The 7251-nt window shown below is 42.0% G+C and overlaps 1 protein-coding gene across 1 annotated transcript in view; it reads left to right on the forward strand.

Annotated features, from left to right (window-relative positions):
- The first annotated feature begins 5921 nt into the window (after window positions 1–5921).
- Window positions 5922–7251, forward strand: part of LOC108802911 (lysophosphatidic acid receptor 6-like) — a 12595-nt gene continuing 11265 nt past the window's right edge. Inside the window, exon 1 of the mRNA XM_018574756.1 lies at window positions 5922–5932. The gene's annotated coding sequence lies outside the window, so the exon portion shown is untranslated. The remainder of the gene's footprint in view (window positions 5933–7251) is intronic.

Raw genomic sequence — 7251 nt, forward strand, 5'->3', positions numbered from 1 at the left:
GGGATTTAGCTAAGTTCATAGGCAGTTACAGAAGATTAATACCAGGATGAAAACTAGGGTTAGGGTTAGACCAGTCATTTAATGGTTAGGCTTAGACCAAATCACTGGATGGTTAGGGTTAGGCAGAGTCACTGAATGGCTAAGCTTAGACCAAATCACTGAATGGTTAGGGTTAGACTAAGTCACTGAATGGCTAGGGTTAGACTGAGTCACTGAATGGTTAGGGTTAGACTGAGTCACTGCATGGTTGAGTTAGACCGAGTCACCAATGGTTAGTGTTAGACTGAGTCACTGAAGGGTTAGGGTTAGACCGAGTCAATGAATGGTTAGGGTTGGACTGAATCACTGAATGGTTAGGGTCAGGGTTAGACCAAGTCACTGAATGGTTAGGGTTAGACCGAGTCACTGAATGGTTAGGGTTAGACTGAGTCACTGGATGGTTGAGTTAGACCGAGTCACCAATGGTTAGTGTTAGACTGAGTCACTGAAGGGTTAGGGTTAGACCGAGTCAATGAATGGTTAGGGTTGGACTGAATCACTGAATGGTTAGGGTCAGGGTTAGACCAAGTCACTGAATGGTTAGGGTTAGACCGAGTCACTGAATGGTTAGGGTTAGACCGAGTCACTGGATGGTTGAGTTAGACCGAGTCACTAAATGGTTAGTGTTAGACTGAATCACTGAATGGTTAGGGTCAGGGTTAGACCGAGTCACCAAATGGTTAGGGTTAGACCGAGTCACTGGATGGTTGAGTTAGACCGAGTCAATGAATGGTTAGGGTCAGGGTTAGACCAAGTCACTGAATGGTTAGGATTACACCGAGTCACTGAATGGTTAGGGTTAGACTGACTCACTGAATGGTTAGTGTTAGACTGAGTCACTGAATGGTTAGGATTAGACTGAGTCACTGAATGGTTAGTGTTATAATGAGTCACTGAATGGTTAGGATTAGACTGAGTCACTGAATGGTTAGGGTTAGACCGAATCACTGAATTGTTAGGGTTAGACCGAGTCACTAAATGGTTAGTGTTAGACTGAGCCAATGAATGGTTAGGGTTAGACCGAGTCATTGAATGGTTAGGGTTAGACCGAGTCACTGGATGGTTAGGGTCAGGGTTAGACCGAGTCACCGAATGGTTAGGGTTAGACCGAGTCACTGGATGGTTAGGGTTAGACTGAGTCATTGAATGGTTAGGGTTAGACTAAGTAATTGAATGGTTAGGATTAGACTGAGTCACTGAATGGTGAGGGTTAGACTGAGTCACTGAATGGTGAGGGTTAGACTGAGTCACTGCATGGTTAGGGTTAGACTGAGTCACTGAATGGTTAGGGTTAGACTGAGTCACTGAATTGTTAGGATTAGACTGAGTCACTGAATGGTTAGTGTTAGACTGAGTCACTGAATGGTTAGTGTTAGAATGAGTCACTGAATTGTTAGGATTAGACTGAGTCACTGAATGGTTAGTGTTAGACTGAGTCACTGAATGGTTAGTGTTAGACTGAGTCACTGAATGGTTAGGGTTAGACCGAGTCACTAAATGGTTAGTGTTAGACTGTGCCAATGAATGGTTAGCGTTAGACCGAGTCCATGAATGGTTAAGGTTAGACCAAGTCACTGAATATGGTTAGGGTTAGACGGAGTCATTGAATGGTTAGGACTACGAGCGCAAATCCAGAATTATAAATGGTTTGGTTTTGTATATTTGTGAAAAAGTGGTTTTTAAAAAGTGATACACTTACTTGTGGCGTCAGGGATCCGGGCACGGTGGCAATTCTAGCGCTGCAGGGAGTGATGGTTAAAATGTTTTGTTTAATATCCAGGGGTCTCCAAGTGGCAGAGTAGGGATGAAATAGGGCTTGCTTTAGGGGTTGTTTATGGCGGCTGGGAATGGTGCCATCAGTTATAGTGATGAGCTCAGGGGTCAAGGACTGAGGTAGAAAGCAGGTTGAATTCTATGTGTGCCAAAAGGCTGATGTGTAAACTGCCTCTGGTCTTCGTGTAGTATATGTTCTAGAGGTGATGGAGTGGAAGTGACAGTCGATTGGGAAGGGGAGTGCACAGGGCCGTGCCAGTGAGCTTTAAACCTTTAAACCCAAATCCACTTTCTACCCCCATAATTCCAAAGGTTCCTTCATAGACACATGTTATCAAGCCACATATTCAGATCTCCTTTCTATGTGTCGTAAAGGCAGAACCCTGATACAATTTGAGCCCCGCTGAAACCTCCGCCCTAAAAGAACTCACCACCAACCACGATATAGTCATGAAACAAGCAGACAAGGGCGGCGGCATTGTTATTCAGGATCGGTCTGACTACGTGAACGAAGCCCGCAGACTCTTAGATGACAAGTCCACTTACACTCCCGTAACATCAGATCCCCTCACCATCTACCAAACACAATTATTTCACCTTCTCGAAACAGCCACGGAAAACAACATTCTTACCGAAAAAACCACCTGCTCCCAAAGCCATCACACCCTCAGACCATGAGACAGACATAAGATTCATTACCACCTATAACAACAACAACAACGCCATACAGCACATCCTGCGGAAAAATTGGCACATTCTCAAACTAGATCCTAAACTAGGTCCCTCCATCCCAACAAGACCCACAGTCACGTTCAGGAAAGCTAAGAACCTGAAAAACAAAATAGCAGCCAGCAAAATCTAAAACCCCAGAGCAAACCTGATGCCGCTTCTAAAGTTTGACCACAGAGTGGGCACATTCCAATGCAAGAAACCACGTTGCCTGACGTGACAGTTCATTGCTCATGGCCAATCGGCATTCACAGACAGCGCCAATAACAACCACCCCATTAAACAATTCATCACATGTTCCCACGACCATGTCATCTACGGTCTGAAATGTCCTTGTAATTTAATATATGTAGGTTGTACCATCCGTCCGCTAAGAAAAAGAATAGGCGAACATAGAAGATTCATCTCAGAGGGTGACCCAGACCACAGCGTCCCACGGCATTTTGCACGCAAACATAACAAACGCATCCAAGATCTGCATGTATTCGCTATCGAATACATTCCCGAACACTACTCTGCACCCGAGCGTTTCCAGTGGCTATGCAGGAGAGAAACGTACTGGATATACCAGCTTAACACTTTAGTTCCCAATGGACTGAATGAGGAGTTGGAGATCCTCATCTGATCAAACCACATTAACCACTTTGCATCCCCATACCCTAGTCCCCAATAACATAGAGCACCTTATGCTATCAATTAGTAGATACTCGGTTCCATCAGTCCCCAAAGACAGAGTTGCATACATTCTAAATCCCTTTTAATCCTTTTTAAATTCTCTTCAAATCTGTTTTTATTCCTTTTAATAAAACACAATACATAATATCAATAAAATTGAATTTTATTGAATTTTAATCAACTCATCCCCCAATTCTTTTTAGCCAGCCCAATGCCAATCCCACCCATACTCATGTACTAATCATTGCGGTTTTCCCCAAAAATCCACAATGCCAAACAGTCCATATTCCAAACACAAATATTCATTCATTCCCTTTCAGATTGTCCGTTCCCATGTATCAATCATTGCTTGTTTTCCCCATAATCCACAACACCAGACAGTTCACATTCCAAATACAAGTAGTCACACACTACATTATGCCTTTCACAGTGTCCGTCCTCATAGCTCTGCCCACCTGTCATTTTAAAAAAAAAAACGGCTGATGACCGTCTAACAAAATCCCAGTTAACCCACATACATTACTAACCATGGCCACACACGATCACCCCATATCACCCATCAGTATCCCCGATCAGCATCCACACACACTAAACAGAGTTTAATTTCAGCTCGAGCAAGCAGAACACAGCGGCACAGCTGCCGACTGCAGCACACTTCACCCGCAAAACTCCGCCCACTTTTTCTTTTTAAACCCGGTGAATCTCCCGCCAATGTTACTCACCTTCTATCTCCGAGCTTGAAAAAGAGGATCTCCTCGAAACGATTAAACAAGTACATTCCCGTTACTTTCTGTGTACTTATCACCAGGATGAGAAGTGGTGAGATATTTCAGTTCCTACCTGATTTATCACGGGTTATTAAACACCATTTTCTAGACTTTTCACTTTGCTAAGGTGAGAAAAGCCTTCTCACTGCTTATCACACTCTTTCACAGTTTATTAAACGTACACCTTAGTGTCTCATTATTACGTCCACAGGGTTCTCCTCCTGTTTTTTGAGCAGCAATCCACACCATTTGTATCCACGCACGCCCTGCATCCCTGAAAGAGCGCTGTGTATTTTTCTTTTTGTTTTGAATGGTTAGGACTAGACTGAATCACTGAATGGTTAGGGTTAGACCGAGTCACTGAATGGTTAGGGTTAGACCGAGTCATTGAATGGTTAGGGTTAGACTGAGTCACTGAATGGTGAGGGTTAGACTGAATCACTGAATGGTGAGTGTCAGGGTTAGACCGAATGGTTAAGATTAGACCAAGTCACTGGATGGATAGTGTTAGACTGAGTCACTGAATGGCTAGGGTTAGACAAGTCACTGAATGGCTAGGGTTAGACAAGTCACTGAATTGTTAGGGTTAGACCGAGTCACTAAATAGTTAGTGTTAGACCGAGTCAATGAATGGTTAGGGTCAGGGTTAGACTGAGTCACCGAATGGTTAGGGTTAGACCGAGTCACTGGATGGTTAGGGTTAGACCGAGTCACTGAATGGTTAGGGTTAGACCGAGTCACTGAATGGTTAGGGTTAGACCGAGTCACTGAATGGTTATAGTTAGACTGAGTCACTGAATGGTTAGGGTTAGACTGAGTCACTGAATGGTTAGGGTTAGACTGAGTCACTGAATGGTTAGGTTTAGACTGAGTCACTGAATGGTTAGTGTTAGACCGAGTCACCGAATGGTTAGGGTTAGACTCAGTCACCGAATGGTTAGGGTTAGACTGAGTCACTGAATGGTTAGGGTTAGACTGAGTCACTGAATGGTCAGGGTTAGACCGAGTCACTGAATGGTTAGGGTTAGGGTTAGACCGAGTCATAGAACCAAACCACTGAATGCTCAAGGTTAGAATTGAATCACTGAATGGCTAGGTTGTGTTTCCTGTTTCAGGAGAATGTAAAGTGTTTTGTACATCATTTCTTCTTTTTTTGGATTATGCTTAGGACTAATATTTTACATTTTTACAAAATAAGTTTCCTTTTATTTGTCAAGTAAATAGGAAATATTGACTAGTTTGTATACTTCTACCCAGCTGGAAGATGGACTCTTAGGCTCATTTTCTTCAGGTGGTCCTTATCTTCTGTAGTAAAAGCCAGTGATTTATTGAGCTCAATAGCTCAAAGTGAGATTTACACACCTAAGTGAAGAAGTCCGAAGAGTGATTCACAAGAGTGATTAATATCTCATCGGACACCTACTTCTGAAGTTTCAGTCTGACCAACGAGTCTCAAAGCAGACAGATACTAGTTTAGATAATCAATAGTGCTCTTGGAATCCTGTATCATGTTTTGAATGTTTAAAACTTAGATTGTATAGTTATATTTAAAAATATATAGAACAAGATGCATAAAAACAATTTAAAATACAACTGACCCACAACCATTATAGTTTCCCTTCAATGTTTGGCTGAACTGTGCCTGTAACCAAGCAATGTGCCAGAGTTCATGTGTTGCTATTACAAATTAAATGGGATGTTTACAGTTTCTTAAAACTCTATAATTGTCCAGTTTTCATTTCCTCACAGATGCAATGTATAAATTCCTCATTGCTACCACTTGCTTGCAGCAAGCGTCTGTACTTTACTCAATGCCAGCTATTACCACATAGGGGAAGACACAGATGATGTACTATAGTTAATTACTGGAAACCTACTGATGGCAGTCAGGGTTCCCTTTCAAGACAAAGTTCCTTTCTGACACTTTTGAGAATCTGCAGAGAGAACAGGTAAGTGAGTTGTGAGTTACCCTGTGATTTTTCAATTCTGGTTCACTGATTTTCAAAACTGTAACTCTTTAATTTTCACATGTACTCACCACTGGAAGTTCTTGCATATTTTAATTTTACAAAATCTTGCCTTATATTGGTTTATAGACTAAATATACAACTATAATTTTGTCTAGGACTTAACATGCAAAATAATTTTTCTGTGACTATTTAGACAGCAATGCGCAGTATATTGCTGGAGGTTACTGAGAGATAAACGCAAACTGAACAGGCTGCATATAATATGAGTAGCTCATGTACTATTGCCTGGCTTCTGTGGAGCTTATGTCTCTGTATACTGCAGTGTCTTTCTGTTGTCCCCTATGTTTTTAGTCTTAGCAAGGCTGACAGGTTAATAAATAAAACACACATGTTCACGCATAATATTAACCGTGATCAATCTATGTGTGTGTTTTCATATTTACTCACTTGAAGAAGAGTTTCATTCAAAGCTGTAATAAAGTACTATGCAAAAAGCTATGCCACCTGTTCTATCAAAGATTGTGACTAGGTTGGAATGTGTGACCATCTGAGTGCGATCTGACATTTCACAGAGTCGGATAGAAGTGACATTTCAGGACCGAACATCTGTTCCAGGGCAGATCAGTTCTCCTGCACATACCATCTGCGATGCCGATCTGCCCTGGAACAGCTAAGAAAGCTTTGAATTCTACACCTTTTGCCGGCCACATATTTTAACCCCGGAAAAAATGGGCGTGATTACATTAGAATGTGACCGGTCACGCATTCCACCACCAACAAAATGGGCGTGATTACATTAGAATCTGTGACCACGTCACCAGTCACACATTCTAAAGCAGTCACAAACTTTGATAGAACACCACCAAGTCCATAGCAAAAAATATAAACACTTAAAAAAACAATACAATATTGCAAATAAGCCACCAAACTATAACCAACATTTAAAAATACCCAAAACTAAAATGTTTCCGTTCATCGATACATCATATCAATAATGATCCAACAGCATTATATAGGTGACAAATGATAACCAACAGTCAATTCCACTGTTTCTAAAAAATTACCCAGTGTTCAAAGGGAGAGATGATAAAGGCCAGGGGAAACTGAAGAAGCACTACAGGTCTCAACCAAAAGATTGAATTAACTTTTTTTGTTTTAACCCCTTCGTGACTGACGACGTACAGTGTACGTCGCCAGCATCGGGGCTGTTTAAACAGACTCCCGGCGTTTTTTGCCGCCGGGAGTCTGTTTAAACTTGTAGAGCCGACTGTCGGCTTTACAACAGAAGCAATCCTGGC

Source organism: Nanorana parkeri, unplaced genomic scaffold (genome assembly GCF_000935625.1).
Source record: "Nanorana parkeri isolate BGI_ZX_2015 unplaced genomic scaffold, ASM93562v1 scaffold3212, whole genome shotgun sequence".
Taxonomy (NCBI): Eukaryota; Metazoa; Chordata; class Amphibia; order Anura; family Dicroglossidae; genus Nanorana; species Nanorana parkeri.